The 15533-nt window shown below is 36.0% G+C and overlaps 1 protein-coding gene across 1 annotated transcript in view; it reads left to right on the plus strand.

Annotated features, from left to right (window-relative positions):
- DNAH14 (dynein axonemal heavy chain 14) overlaps positions 1–15533 on the plus strand; it is a 388242-nt gene that overhangs the window by 87634 nt on the left and 285075 nt on the right. The window lies entirely within an intron of this gene.

Consider the following 15533-nt stretch of genomic DNA (forward strand, 5'->3'; position numbering starts at 1 on the left):
TACATCTGCATCCTTTTGCTGTCTTGCATACAAGGTTATTGTTACCATCTTTCTAAATTTCATATATATGCATTAGCATACTGTATTGGTGTTTTTCTTTCTGGCTTACTTCACTCTGTATAACAGGCTCCAGTTTCATCCACCTCATTAGAACTGATTCAAATGTATTCTTTTTAATGGCTGAGTAATACTCCATTGTGTATATGTACCACAGCTTTCTTATCCATTCTTCTGCTGATGGACATCTAGGTTGCTTCCATGTCCTGGCTATTATAAACAGTGCTGCGATGAACATTGGGGTACACATGTCTCTTTCAATTCTGGTTTCCTCAGTGTGTATGCCCAGCAGTGGGATTGCTGGGTCATAAGGCAGTTCTATTTCCAGTTTTTTAAGGAATCTCCACACTGTTCTCCATAGTGGCTGTACTAGTTTGCATTCCCACCAACAGTGTAAGAGGGTTCCCTTTTCTCCACACCCTCTTCAGCATTTATTGCTTGTAGACTTTTGGATTTCAGCCATTCTGACTGGCATGAAATGGTACCTCATTGTGGTTTTGATTTACATTTCTCTGATAATGAGTGATGTTGAGCATCTTTTCGTGTGCTTGTTAGCCATCTGTATGTCTTCTTCGGAGAAATGTCTGTTTAGTTCTTTGGCCCACTTTTTGATTGGGTCATTCATTTTTCTGGAATTGAACTGCAGGAGTTGCTTGTATAATTTTGAGACTAACTCTTTGTCCATTGCTTCGTTTGTTATTAATTTCTCCCATTCTGAAGGCTGTCTTTTCACCTTGCTTATAGTTTCCTTGGTCGTGCAAAAGCTTTTAAGTTTAATTAGGTCCCATTTGTTTATTTTTGCTTTTATTTCCAATATTCTGGGAGGTGGGTCATAGAGGATCCTGCTGTGGTTTATGTTGGAGAGTGCTTTGCCTATGTTTTCCTCTAGGAGTTTAATAGTTTCTGGTCTTACATTTAGATCTTTAATCCATTTTGAGTTTATTTTTGTGCATGGTGTTAGAAAGTGTTCTAGTTTCATTCTTTTACAAGTGGTTGACCAGTTTTCCCAGCACCACTTGTTAAAGAGATTGTCTTTTCTCCGTTGTATATTCTTGCCTCCTTTGTCAAAGATAAGGTGTCCATAGGTGTGTGGATTTATCTCTGGGCTTTCTATTTTGTTCCATTTATCTATGTTTCTGTCAGTGCCAGTACCATACTGTCTTGATGACTGTGGCTTTGTAGTAGAGCATGAAGTCAGGCAGATTGATTCCTCCAGTTCCATTCTTCCTTCTCAAGATTGCTTTGGCTATTCGAGGTTTTTTTTTTTTTTTTTTTGTATTTCCATACAAATTGTGAAATTATTTGTTCTAGTTCTCTGAAAAATACCACTGGTAGCTTGATAGGGATTGCATCGAATCTGTAGATTGCTTTGGATAGTATACCCATTTTCACTATATTGATTCTTCCGATCCATGAACACGGTATATTTCTCCATCTATTTGTGTCCTCTTTGATTTCTTTCATCAGTGTTTTATAGCTTTCTATACATAGGTCTTTTGTTTCTTTAGGTAGATATGCTCCCAAGTATTTTATTCTTTTCGTTGCAATGGTGAATAGAATTGTTTCCTTAATTTCTCTTTCTGTTTTCTCATTGTTAGTGTATAGGAATGCAAGGGATTTCTCTGTGTTAGTTTTATATCCTGAAACTTTACTATATTCATTGATTAGTAATTTTCTGGTGGAGTCTTTAGGGTTTTTTTATGTAGAGGATCATGTCATCTGCAAACAGTGAGAGTTTTACTTCTTTTCCAAACTGGATTCCTTTTATTCCTTCTTCTGCTCTGATTGCTGTGACCAAAACTTCCAAAACTATGTTGAACAGTAGTGGTGAAAGTGGGCACCCTTGTCTTGTTTCTGACTTTAGGAGAAATGCTTTCAATTTTTCACCATTGAGGATAATATTTCTTGTGGGTTTGTCATATATCGCTTTTATTATGTTGAGGTATGTTCCTTCTATGCCTACTTTCTGGAGGGTTTTTATCATAAATGAATGTTGAATTTTGTCAAAGGCTTTCTCTGCATCTATTGAGATAATTGTATGGTTTTTATCTTTCAATTTGTTAATGTGGTGTATTACATTGATTGATTTGCAGATATTGAAGAATCCTTGCATCCCTGGGATAAACCCCACTTGGTCATGATGTATGATCTTTTAAATATCTTGTTGGATTCTGTTTGCTAGAATTTTGTCAAGAATTTTTGCATCTATGTTCATCAGTGATATTGGCCTGTAGTTTTCTTTTTTTGTGTGTGGCATCTTGTCAGGTTTTGGTATTAGGGTGATGGTGGCCTCATGGAATGAGTTTGGAAGTTTACCTTCCTCTGCAATTTTCTAGAAGAGTTTGAGTAGAATAAGTGTTAGCTCTTCTCTAAATTTTTGGTAGAATTCACCTGTGAAGCTGTCTGGTCCTGGACTTTTGTTGGTGGGAACATTTCTGATTACAGTTTCAATTTCCATGCTTGTGATGGATCTGTTAAGATTTCCTTTTCTTCCTGGTTCAGTTTTGGAAAGTTGTGCTTTTCTAAGAATTTGTCCATTTCTTCCAAGTTGTCCATTTTATTTGCATATAGTTGCTGATAGTAGTGTTTTATGATCCTTTGTATTTCTGTGTTGTCTGTTGTGATCTCTCCATTTTCATTTCTAATTTTGTTGATTTGATTTTTCTCCCTTTGTTTATTGATGAGTCTGGCTAATAGTTTGTCAATTTATCTTCTCAAAGAACCAGATTTTGGCTTTGTTGATTTTTGCTATGGTCTCTTTTGTTTCTTTTGCATTTATTTCTGCCCCAATTTTTAAGATTTCTTTCCTTCTACTAACCCTGGAGTTCTTCATTTCTTCCTTTTCCAGTTGCTTTAGGTGTAGAGTTAGGTTATTTATTTGACTTTTTTCTTGTTTCTTGAGGTAAGCCTGTTTTGCTATGAACCTTCCCCTTAGCACTGCTTTTACAGTGTCCCATAGGTTTTGGGTTGTGTATTTTCATTTTCATTCACTTCTATGCATATTTTGATTTCTGTGATTTGTCGGTTATTCAGCAGCATGTTGTTCAGCCCCCATATGTTGGAATTTTTAATAGTTTTTCTCCTGTAATTGACATCTAATCTTTCTGCATTGTGGTCAGAAAAGATGCTTTATTTTTATTAGTATTTGCAGTAATCTTGTGGTTTTATTTTCTGCATTTAAATAATTATTTTACCTGAGAATTATTTTGGTAAATATATGATGAGATAGGGAGGTAAATTAGCTTTCCCCAAATGTACTACTACATTTTTTAAAATAATCTATACTTTTCCAATTGATTTAAGCATATTTTTATCTTATGCTGAATTTTTATGTATTCTTATACCTGTTCTTATATTTTTAAAATTAATTAATTTATTGAATGAAAGATTCTTTAATTGTGTAGTACTTTAAATTTTTCAAAAGTTTCACACATATGATTTCATGTCAAACTATAATAACTCCCTCTTTTAACTCCCTTACCACAATATTGCACCTCCACCCTTCCTTCTCCCACTGGTAACCACTAATCTGTTCCCCATATCTGTGAGTATGCTTCTTTTCTGTTTTATTCACTAATTTGTCATATTTTTTTAGATTCCACATATAAGTGATATACAGTATTTGTCTTTCTCTGTCTGACTTATTTCACTTAGCATAATGCCATCCAGGTCTATCCCTGTTGCTACAAATGGCAAAATTTTCTTTTTTTAATGGCTAAGTAGTGTTCCATTGTGTCGTGTGTGTGTGTGTGTGTGTGTGTGTGTACCACATTTTCTTTATCCATTCATCTACCGATGAACACAGTTTGCTTCAATACCTTGGCAATTATAAATAATACTACTATGGACTTGGGGTACATTTATCTTTTCAGATTAGTGTTTTTGGTTTTTTCAGATACATACCCAGGAGTGAAATGATAGAGTCATATTGTAGTTCTATTTTTAGTTTTTTGAGAAACCTCCACACTGTTTTCCACAATGACTACACCAGTTTACACTCCCATCAACAGAGAACAAGAATTCCATTCTTACCAACATTTATTATTTGTATTCTTTTCAATGATCACCATTCTGATAAGTTTGAAGTGATATCTCATTGTAGTTTTTATTTTCATTCTCTTGATGGTTAGTAATGTTGAACATCTTTTCATTTGGCTATTGGCAGTCTGCATTTCCTCTTTGAAAAAATGTCTGTTCAGTTCTGCCCATTTTGTAAAAATGAATTGCTTGTTTTTTGAATGTTAAGTTATATGAACTGTTCATATATGTTGGATATTAACCCTTTATCAGTCATTTCATTTGCAGATATCTTCTCCCACTTGACAGGTTGTCTTTTCATTTTGTTGATGGCTTCCTTTGCTGCACAAAAACCTTTAAGTTTAATTAGGTCCCATTTTTTTGTTTCTTCTTTAGTTTCCCTTGCTTTAGGAGGCAGATCTGAAAAAATGTTGCAGTTTATGTCAAAGCTTGTTCTGCCTATGTTTTCCTCTAAATTTTTATAGTATCTGGTCTTATATTTAGGCCTTTAATTCATTTTGAGTTTATGTTGTATATGATGTTAGAGAATGTTCTAGTTTCATTCTTTTACAAATAACTGTCCAGATTTTACAATACCTCTTATTGAAGAGACTGTCTTCTCCATTGTATATTCTTGCCTCCTTTCACATAGATTAATAGGCCAAAAGGGTGTGGGTTTATCTGGTTCTTTATTCAGTTCCATTGATTTGTGTGTCTGTTTTGTGCCAATACCATACTATTTTGATTATTGTACTTTTGTAGTATAATCTGAAACCAGGGAGTGTAATTCTCCCAGCTCTGTTCTTACTCAAGATTGTTTCGGCTATCTAGAGTCTTTGGTGTTTCCCTGCAGGTTTTGAAATTCTTTTCTAGTTCTGTGAAACATGCCATTGGTATTTAGAGATTGTATTGAACCTGTACATTGCTTTGGGTAGTATCTTCATTTTAGCAATATTAATTCTTCTAGAACATGGTATATCTTTTCATCTGTTTGTATTGGCTTCAGTTTCTTTCATCAGTGGCTTAAAAGTTTCCTGAGTTACAAGTCTTTTACCTCCTCAGGTAGGTTTATTCCACATATTTTATTCTTTCTGAAGGGACAGTAAGTGAGATTGTTTCCTTAATTTCTCTTTTTGATACTTTGTTGTTAGTGTACGGAAATACAATAGATTGCTGTGTATTAATTTTGTATCCTGTAACTTTACTGAATTCATTGATGAGCTCTAATAGTTTTCTGATGACATCTTTAGAATTTTCCATGTATAAAAGTATCATGTCATCTGAGAAAATGATACTTTATTTCTTCCTTTTCCGTTTGGATTCCTTTTATTTTTTATCTGCTTTGATTGCTGTGTCTAGGATTCTAAAAGTATGTTGAATATAGGCATCCTTATCTTGTCCCTGACCTTAGAGGAAATGCTTTCAATATTTTACTGTTGTGGATAATATTAGCTGAGTGTTTTTCATATATGGCCTTTATTATGTTGAAGAATGTTCCCTTTATGCTCACTTTCTGGAGAGCTTTTCGCATAAATGGATATTCAGAACTTTTCTGAAAAAGCTTTTCCTGCATCTGTGGTTTTTAATCTTCAGTATATTAATGTTGTTGTTCAGTTGCTAAGTCATGTCTGAGTCTTTACAACCCCAGGGACTGCGGCATACCAGGCTCTCCTGTTCTTTACTATCTCCTGTAGTTTGCTCAAACTCATGTCCATTGAGCCAGTGATGCCATCCAACTATGTCATCCTCTGTTACCTACTTATCATAGTGAGTCAGCTCTTCTTATCAAGTGGCCAAAGTATCGGCGCTTCAGCTCCAGTCCTTCTAATGAATGTTCAGGGTTGATTTTCTTTAGGATTGACTGATTTGATTTCCTTGCTGTCCAAGGGACTCTCAAGAGTCTTCTCCAGCACCATAGTTCAGAAGCATCAATTCTTTAGTGCTCAGACTTCTTTATGGTCCAGCTCTCACATCTGTGCATGCCTACTGGAAAAAACATAACTTTGACTTTACAAATCTTTGTCGGCAAAGTGATGTCTCTGCTTTTTAATACACTGTCTAGGTGTCATTGTTTTTCTTCTAAAGAGCAAGCGTCTTTTAATTTCATGGCTGCAGTTACTGTCAACAGTGGTTTTGGAGCCCAAGAAAATAAAATCTGTCACTGTTTCCACTTTTTCCCCATCTATTTGCCATGAAGTGTTGGGACCAGATGCCAGGATCTTTGGGGTTTTTTTAATGTTGAGTTTAAGCCAGCTTTTCACTCTCCTTTTCACCCTTATCAAGAGGCTCTTTAGTTCCTCTTCACTTTCTGCTATTAGAGTGGTATCTATTTGCATATCTGAAGTTGTTGATATTTCTCCCAGCAATCTTGATTCCAGCTTTTGATTCATTCAACCCAGCATTTTGCATGATGTACTTTGCATAGAAGTTAAAATAAATAGAGTGACAATATACTAGCATTTGAAATGAATGCAAGTTTATGGTTTCTTAATATGGTGCATCATAACTGATTGATTTGGGGATACTGAAAAATCCTTGCATCTCTTAGATAAATCCTGCTTGATCATTGTATATGACCCTTTCAGTGTATTGGTGGATTCGGTTTGCTAGTATGTTTTTGAAGTTTTTTGCGTCTATTGTTTGTCAGTGAGATTGTAATTTTCTTATTTTGTGATATTTTTGGCTTGGGTATCAGGGTGATGGTGGGCAAAAAGAGAATGAGTTTGGAGGTGTTCCTTTCTCTTCAATATTTTTGGAATAGTTTGAGAAGGATGGATGTAAACTCATCTCTAAATATTTGATAGAATTCACCTGTGAAGCCACCTGGACAGGAACTTTTGTTTGTAAATTATTGATTCAGTTTCATTACTGTTAATTGGTCTGTTCATATTTTCTTTTCCTTTTTAAAGAAATCTTTATTTATTTGTTTGGCTTCACTGCATCTTAATTGTGGCCCTCAGGATCTTTAGTTGTAGCATGTGGGATCTCGTTCCCTGATCAGAGATTGAGCCTGGGCCCCCTGGAAAGGGAGCACAGATTATTAGTTACTGGACCACCAGGAAAGTCCCTGTTCATATTTTCTATTTATCCCTGGTTCAGTCTTGAGAGATTGTACATTTCTAAGAGTTTGCCCTTTCCTTCTAGATTGTTAATTTTATTGGTTCATTGATATTCATAGTAGTCTCTTATGATCCTGTGAATTTCTGTGGTGTTAGTTGTAACCTTTCCTTTTTCATTTATGATTTTATTGATTTGGGCCCTCTCCCTTTTTTCTTGATAAGGTTGGCTAAAGATTTGTCAATTTTGTTTATTTTTCAAAGAACCAGCTTTTAGTTCATTGATTTTTTTTTCTGTTGTTTTTAGTCTCTATTTTATTTATTTCTACTCTGATCTTTATTTCCTTCCACTGTCTGGGTTTTGTTTGTTCCTCACTCTGTTGTTCTTCTGTGTAAGATTAGGTTGTTTATTTGAGATTTTTCTTGTTTTCTGAGGTAAGTTTCTATTGCTTAGAACTGCTCTTGCTGCCTTTCATAGGTTTTGTATCATCATATTTTTATTTTCATTTGTCTCCGTGAATTTTTTTATTTCCTCTTTGATTTCTTCAGTCATTGTTGGCTCTGTTTTATAGTATATTTTTAGCTTTATGCTTCTGTTTATTGCCATTTTTCTTGTAATTGGTTTCTAGTTTCATCGTAGTGTGGTCAGAAAAGATGCTTGCTTTGAGTTCAACTTATTAGATTTACTGAGGTTTGTTTTGTGGCCTAATATTTGATCTGTCCTGGAAGATATTTCATGTGCACTTGAAAAAAATGTGTATTCTTCTGCTTTCAGGTGGAATTCTCTCTATATATATCAATTAAGTTCATCTTTTTTTTTAAAATTAAGTTCATCTTATCTAATGTGTCATTTAAAGCCAGTTATTGATTTTTTGTCTAGATGAGCTGTCCATCAATGAATGTTGTGTTAAATTTTCTATTATTATTGTGTTATTGTCAACTTCTCTCTTTATGTTTATTACTATTTATTCATATTTATTTATGTGTTCCTATGCTGGATTGTGAAACTGAAAGTGAAAAGAGCTTTTTTGGTAGCTCAGCTAGTAAAGAATCTGCCTGCAGTGCAGGAGACCTGGGTTTGATCCCTGGGTTGGGAAGATTCCCTGGAGAAGGGAAAGGTTACCCACTCCAGTATTCTGGCCTGGAGAATTCCATGGACTGTTATAGTCCATGAGGTTGCAAAGAGTTGGACATGACTGAGTTACTTTCACTTTGACTTTTCATGCTGGTTTCATGTGTATTTACAATTGTTATATCTTCTGGGATTGATCCCTTGATCATTATGCAGTGTCTTATTTCATATCTTATTACAGTCTCTACTTAAAGTCTATTTTGTCTAAATATTATACTCCAACTTTTATTTCCATTTGCATGGAATGCCTCATCTCTTCAGTTTCAGTCTGTGTGTCTCTAGATCTGAGGTGAATGTCTTGTAGGCAGCATATATATGAGTCTTATTTCTATATCCATTCAGCCACTCAGTGTCTTTGGATTTGGGCAGTTAGTTCATTTACATTTAAACTAGTTATCAGTATGTATGTTCTTACTGTCATTTTGTTAATTGTTTTGGATTTGGGGCGTGGCATCTTTTTTCCCTTTTCTCTTCATTGATTCTCTTCTCTTGTGAGTTTATGGCTATTTTTAATTTATGTTTGGATTTCTTTTTCTTTGTGTTTTGGTGTATCTGTTACAGATTTTTGTTTTATAATTACTCTGAGGTTTTTGTATAGCAGTCTATAATAAACATAGTTTAAGTTGCTTTTCTCTTAATTTCTAATGCATTAAAATGTGCTTTTGTGCTCTTGCTCCTTATAATAGTTTTGATATCATATTTTACATTTAATTGTTTATTGTAGGCCTTAACTGCTTATTGTGGATATAGATGATTTTACTACTCTTGATTTTAACCTTCCTAATAGCTTTGTGTGTGGGATATTACCTATGTGTACTATACATTTGCCTTTACTGGTGACCTTTTTAATTTTATAATTTTCTCATTTCTAATTCTGGCCTTTTATTTTTTCACCCAGAGGATTTCCTTTAACCTTGTTTGTAAAGCTGGTTTTATGGTTCTGAATTCTAGCTTTTGCTTGTCTGTTGAGTTTTTGATCTCACCATTAAATCTGAAGGAGTGTTGCTGGATTATTGCATGTGCTTGGTTGTATGTATTCCCTTTCATCACTTTGAGTTTTATCATACCACTCCCTTCTGGACTGCAGAGTTTCTGCTGAAAAATCAGCTGATAGCCTGGCCTTATGGGAGTTCCCTTGAATATTGTTTCTTAGTATATTTTCTCCTTTTCTTTAATTTTTGTCATTTTAATTACAATGTGTCTTGGTGTGTTCCTCTTTGGTTTCATCCTCTGTGGGACTCTGTATATCACAGACATGGATGACTGTTTCCTTTCCCAGGTTAAGGAAGTATTCAACTCTTATGTATTCACATATGCTCTCAGTCCCTTTCTCTCTCTTTCCTTCTTCTGGGACTTCTGTAATGCAAATGTTAGTGTGCCTGATTGTGTCTCAGAGGTATCTTAAACTATCTTTATTTCTTTTCATTCTCTTTTCCGTTGAGTGGCAATGATATCCTCTATTCTGTCTTTAAGTTCACTGACCTGTTTCTCTGTATCATTTAGTCTATTACTGATTTATTCTAGTGTATTTTTCATTTCAGTTATTGTATTCTTCAACTGTGTTTGGTTGTTCTTTATGTTTTCTCTTTGTTAAAAACTTCTTGTAACTTCTCACTCTGTGCATTCATTCTTCTCCCAAGTTATTTTGTTATCTTCAACACCATTACTGTGAACTCTTTCTCAGGTTTTTGATCTCTGCTCCATCTAGTTCTTCTGGTGTTTTCTCTTGTTCTTTCTTCTGCCACCTCATTTAGTGTAGGAGATCACATATGGAGAGCTGAATTGATCATCCTCTTGATTTATGCATATCTGTTCATTAAGGTCTCTTGTTTATTTTATTTTGTTTTATATCATTTTATTGTTTTATTTCCTTCCCTATCCCCCAACTTTTAACACACCCTCTCCCTCTTATGAGGAGTCACTGAAATATCATTTTTGTATTTTTCTTCAATCCACCTTCCATAAAGTTAAATTGAATTTTTTAAAAAATCATATCTTGGATTTTGTTATTATACATGTTAGAATTTGCAGAAATATCATTGTGCTGCCTTTCTGTTTTTAAATATTTTTACTCAACATTGTGCTGTTAAGATTCAACTCATATATAAGTAAATCCTGATCACATGATAATATATCAATAAATTTCCCTTTGGTGAAGGACTTGTTGTTATTGTTAAATCCCTTTATTTCTTAATGACTTAAACTAAAGGTTGAAGTTCTGGTAGGTGATTCAGAAGGCCACTGATCTGATCTCACCTCAGTAAATGAGAAACACTTACTGGATGCCACAAGCACAACAGATTATTTATGGGATGTAAGGAATCAAAATATTACTTGAGAACTTATGCCTAGATTGAAACTTAAGAGCAAGTATATTTTTTGTAAATAAAATATTTATTCTTATAATACTCCTGTTATTTTTCAGTAGAGATAGTTATGCTAGTATAATTACATTAGTTCAGTTCAGTCACTCAGTTGTGTCCGACTCTCTGCGACCCCATGAATTGCAGCACGCCAGGCCTCCCTGTCCATCACCAACTCCCGGAGTTCACTCAGACTCACGTCCATCGAGTCAGTGATGCCATCCAGCCATCTCATCCCCTGATATTGATATTTCTCCTGGCAATCTTGATTCCAGCTTGTGCTTCTTCCAGCCCAGCATTTCGCATGATGTACTCTGCATATAAGTTAAATAAGCAGGGTGACAATACACAGCCTTGACGTACTCCTTTTCCTATTTGGTACCAGCCCGTTGTTCCATGTCCAGTTCTAACTGTTGCTTCCTGACCTGTGTACAGATTTCTCAAGAGGCAGGTCAGGTGGTCTGGTATTCCCATCTCTTTCAGAATTTTCCACAGTTTATTGTGATCCACACAGTCAAAGGCTTTGACATAGTCAATAAAGCAGAAATAGATGTTTTTCTGGAACTCTCTTCCTTTTTCGATGATCCAGCAGATGTTGGCAATTTGATCTCTGGTTCCTCTGCCTTTTCTAAAACCAGCTTGAACATCTGGAAGTTCACGGTTCACATATTGTTGAAGCTTGGCTTGGAGAATTTTGAGCATTAATTTACTAGCGTGTGAGATGAGTGCAATTGTGTGGTAGTTTGAGCATTCTTTGGCATTGCCTTTCTTTGGGAATGGAATGAATACTGACCTTTTCCAGTCCTGTGGCCACTGCTGAGTTTTCCAAATTTGCTGGCATATTGAGTGCAGCACTTTCACAGCATCATCTTTCAGGATTTGAAACAGCTCAACTGGAATTCCATCACCTCCACTAGCTTTGTTCTTAGTGATGCTTTCTAAGGACCACTTGACTTCACATTCCAAGATGTCTGGCTCTAGATGAGTGATCACACTATCGTGATTGTCCGGGTCGTGAAGATGTTTTTCGTACAGTCCTTCCGTGTATTTTTGCCACCTCTTCTTAATATCTTCTGCTTCTGTTAGGTCCATATCATTTCTGTCCTTTATTGAGCCCATCCTTTCATGAAATGTTCGCTTGGTATCTCTGATTTTCTTGAAGAGATCTCTAGTCTTTCCCATTCTGTTGTTTTCCTCTATTTCTTTGCATTGATCGCTGAAGAAGGCTTTCTTATCTCTTCTTGCTGTTCTTTGGAATTCTGCATTCAGATGCTTATATCTTTCTTTTTCTCCTTTGCTTTTCACTTCTCTTCTTTTCACAGCTATTTGTAAGACCTCCCCAGACAGCCATTTTGCTTTTTTGCATTTCTTTTCCATGGGGATGGTCTTGATCCCTGTCTCCTATACAATGTCACGAACCTCATCCCATAGTTCATCAGGCACTCTATCAGATCTAGACCCTTAAATCTATTTCTCACTTCCACTGTATAATCATAAGGGGTTTGATTTAGGTCATACCTAAATGGTCTAGCGGTTTTCCCTACTTTCTTCAATTTAAGTCTGAATTTGGCAATAAGGAGTTCATGATCTGAGCCAGTCAGCTCCCAGTCTTGTTTTTGCTGACTGTATAGAGCTTCTTCATCTTTGGCTGCAGAGAATATAATCAATCTGATTTCTGTGTTGACCATTTGGTGATGTCCATGTGTAGAGTCTTCTCTTGTGTTGTTCGAAGAGGGTGTTCGCTATGACCAGTGTATTTTCTTGGCAAAACTCTATTAGTCTTTGCCCTGCTTCATTCTGCATTCCAAGGCCAAACTTGTCTGTTACTCCAGGTGTTTCTTGACTTCCTACTTTTGCATTCCAGTCCCCTATAATGAAAAGGACATCTTTTTTGGGTGTTAGTTCTAAAAGGTCTTGTAGGTCTTCATAGAACCGTTCAACTTCAGCTTCTTCAGCATTACTGGTTGGGGCATAGACTTGGATTACGGTGATATTGAATGGTTTGCCTTGGAAACGAAAGAGATCATTCTGTTGTTTAAGTGGAGTTTAAAGACTTTAAAGAAAGACCAAGACCTGTTTTGATGAATTTGAAATATATTCCTGATGTGTCATTGTTTTCCTGTTTTATCAGTTCAGTTCAGTCACTCAGTCATGTCCGACTCTTTGCAACCCCATGAATCGCAGCACGCCAGGCCTCCCTGTCCATCACCAACTCCCGGAGTTCACTCAGACTCATACCCATCGAGTCAGTGATGCCATCCAGCCATCTCATCCTCAGTCGTCCCCTACTCCTCCTGCCCCCAATCCCTCCCAGCATCAGAGTCTTTTCCAATGAGTCAACTCTTCCCATGAGGTGGCCAAAGTACTGGAATTTCAGCTTCAACATCAGTCCTTCCAAAGAAATCCCAGGGCTGATCTCCTTCAGAATGGACTGGTTGGATCTCCTTGCAGTCCAAGGGACTCTCAAGAGTCTTCTCCAACACCACAGTTCAAAAGCATCAATTCTTCGGTGCTCAGCCTTCTTCACAGTCCAACTCTCACATCCATACGTGACTACTGGAAAAACCATAGCCTTGACTAGACGGACCTTAGTCGGCAAATTAATGTCTCTGCTTTTGAATATGCTATCTAGGTTGGTCATAACTTTCCTTCCAAGGAGTAAGCGTCTTTTAATTTCATGGCTGCAGTCACCATCTGCAGTGATTTTGGAGCCCCAAAAAGTAAAGTCTGACACTGTTTCCACTGTTTCCTCGTCTGTTTCCCATGAAGTGATGGGACCGGATGCCATGATCTTCGTTTTCTGAATGTTGAGCTTTAAGCCAACTTTTTCACTCTCCTCTTTTACTTTCATCAAGAGGCTTTTTAGTTCCTCTTCACTTTCTGCCAGAAGGGTGGTGTCATCTGCATATCTGAGGTTATTGATATTTCTCCTGGCAATCTTGATTCCAGCTTGTGTTTCTTCCAGTCCAGCGTTTCTCATGATGTACTCTGCATATAAGTTAAATAAGCAGGGAGACAATATACAGCTCTGATGTACTCCTTTTCCTATTTGGAACCAGCCTGTTGTTCCATGTCCAGTTCTAACTGTTGCTTCCTGACCTGCATACAGATTTCTCAAGATGCAGGTCAGGTGGTCTGGTATTCCCATCTCTCTCAGAATTTTCTGTTTTATAAATAGATATATTTGTATCATTTTTAAAAATTAATTTCACATGAGTGAATTTGTCTTTATCTGACTTAGTTCACATAGTACGAAAACCTCTATTTTGTTCTTTTTATGGCTGAGTAATACTCCATTATATATAAGCACTGCACCTTCTTTATCTATTCCTTTGCCATTGGGTATTAGGTTCCTTCTGTGTCTTGGCTATCATAAATAGTGCTGCAGTGAACTTTAGGGTGCATATGTCGTTTCAGATTATGTCTTCTCAGGAGATATGCCCAGGAGTGGGGTTGCTAGGTCATAGTAGTTCTATTTTTAGTTTTTCAAGAGCCATCATACTGTTCCTCCGAAGTGGTCATGTGTATGTGTGCTCAGTTGCTCACTCATGTCCAATTCCTTGTGACCCCATGGACTGTAACCCATGAGGCTCCTCTGTCCATTGAATTTTCCAGGCAAGAATACTGCAGCAGGTTACCATTCCCTTTTCCAGGGAATCTTCCCAACCCAGGGATCCAACCCACATCTCTTGCATTTCCTGCAGATTCTTTACCAATGTGCCCCCTGTTGTACCAGTTTACATTTCTGCCAATGGTGTAGGAGGATTTCCTTTTTCTCCACACTCTTTCTATCATTTACTGTTTGTAGGTTTTTTGATGATGGGCTTTCTGACCATGAAAGTTGATACCTCATTGTAGTTTTGATTTGCATTTCCTTTATTATTAGTGAGGTTGAGCACCTTTTCATGTGCTTTGGGGCCATCTATATATCTTCTTTGGAGAAATGTCTGTTTAGGTCTCCTGCCCATTGACTGGGTTGTTTGTTTGTTTTTGATATTGAGCTGTATGAACTATTTGTATTTTAGAAATTAATCTCTTGTAAGTCACTTCATTTAAAAATATTTTCTCCTATTCTGTGGGCTGTCTTTTCATTTTGTTTATGATTTCCTTTGCTATGCAAATCTTTTAAGTTTAACTGGGTCCCATTTCTTTGTTCTTGGTTTCATTTTCATTACTCTAGGATGTAGATAAGAAAGTATTTCCGTGATTTGTGTCAGAGAGTGTTTTGCCTATATTTTCTTCTAAGAGTTTTATAGTGTCTGACCTTAAATTTAGGACTTGATCCATTTTGAGTTTATTTTTTTGTATGGTGTTAGAGAATGTTCTCATACAGTTTTTGCAACACCACTTATTGAAGAGACTGTCTTTTCTGCACTGTAAATTCTTGCCACCTTTGTTATGGATTAACTGACCATACGTGTGTGGGTTTTTTCATAGGGTTTCTACCCTGTTCCATTGATCTATATTTCTTATTTTGTGCCACTTTTGTACTCTTTTGATTATTGTAGCTTTATAGTGTAGTTTTATATTTTGTATTATTATTATTTTTAATACAAAAGCCTTTTACTTGTAGATTTGGAATTTAGTCAACTGTAAACACATTTAAGGGGATTCAACTACACTGAAATTCTTATCAGAATGTTTGGATGCTCTTGGACAAAAGGAAGTTTTTAAAATGAAGAGTGGTTGATTTACAGTATTGTATCAATTTCGGGTATACAGAAAAGTGATTCAGTTAGGTATATATATATTTTTACAGATTATTTTCCAGTATAGGTGATTGCAAGATATTGAATGTAGTTCCCTGTGGGTTTTCTATTTTTGATGTAGTGTAAATGGGATTGTTTCCTTTATCTGATGTGTTGTTCTTAAATCAGAGTACATGGGAGAATCACCTGTTCAGCTTTT

Source organism: Budorcas taxicolor, chromosome 16, assembly GCF_023091745.1.
Source record: "Budorcas taxicolor isolate Tak-1 chromosome 16, Takin1.1, whole genome shotgun sequence".
Lineage (NCBI taxonomy): Eukaryota > Metazoa > Chordata > Mammalia > Artiodactyla > Bovidae > Budorcas > Budorcas taxicolor.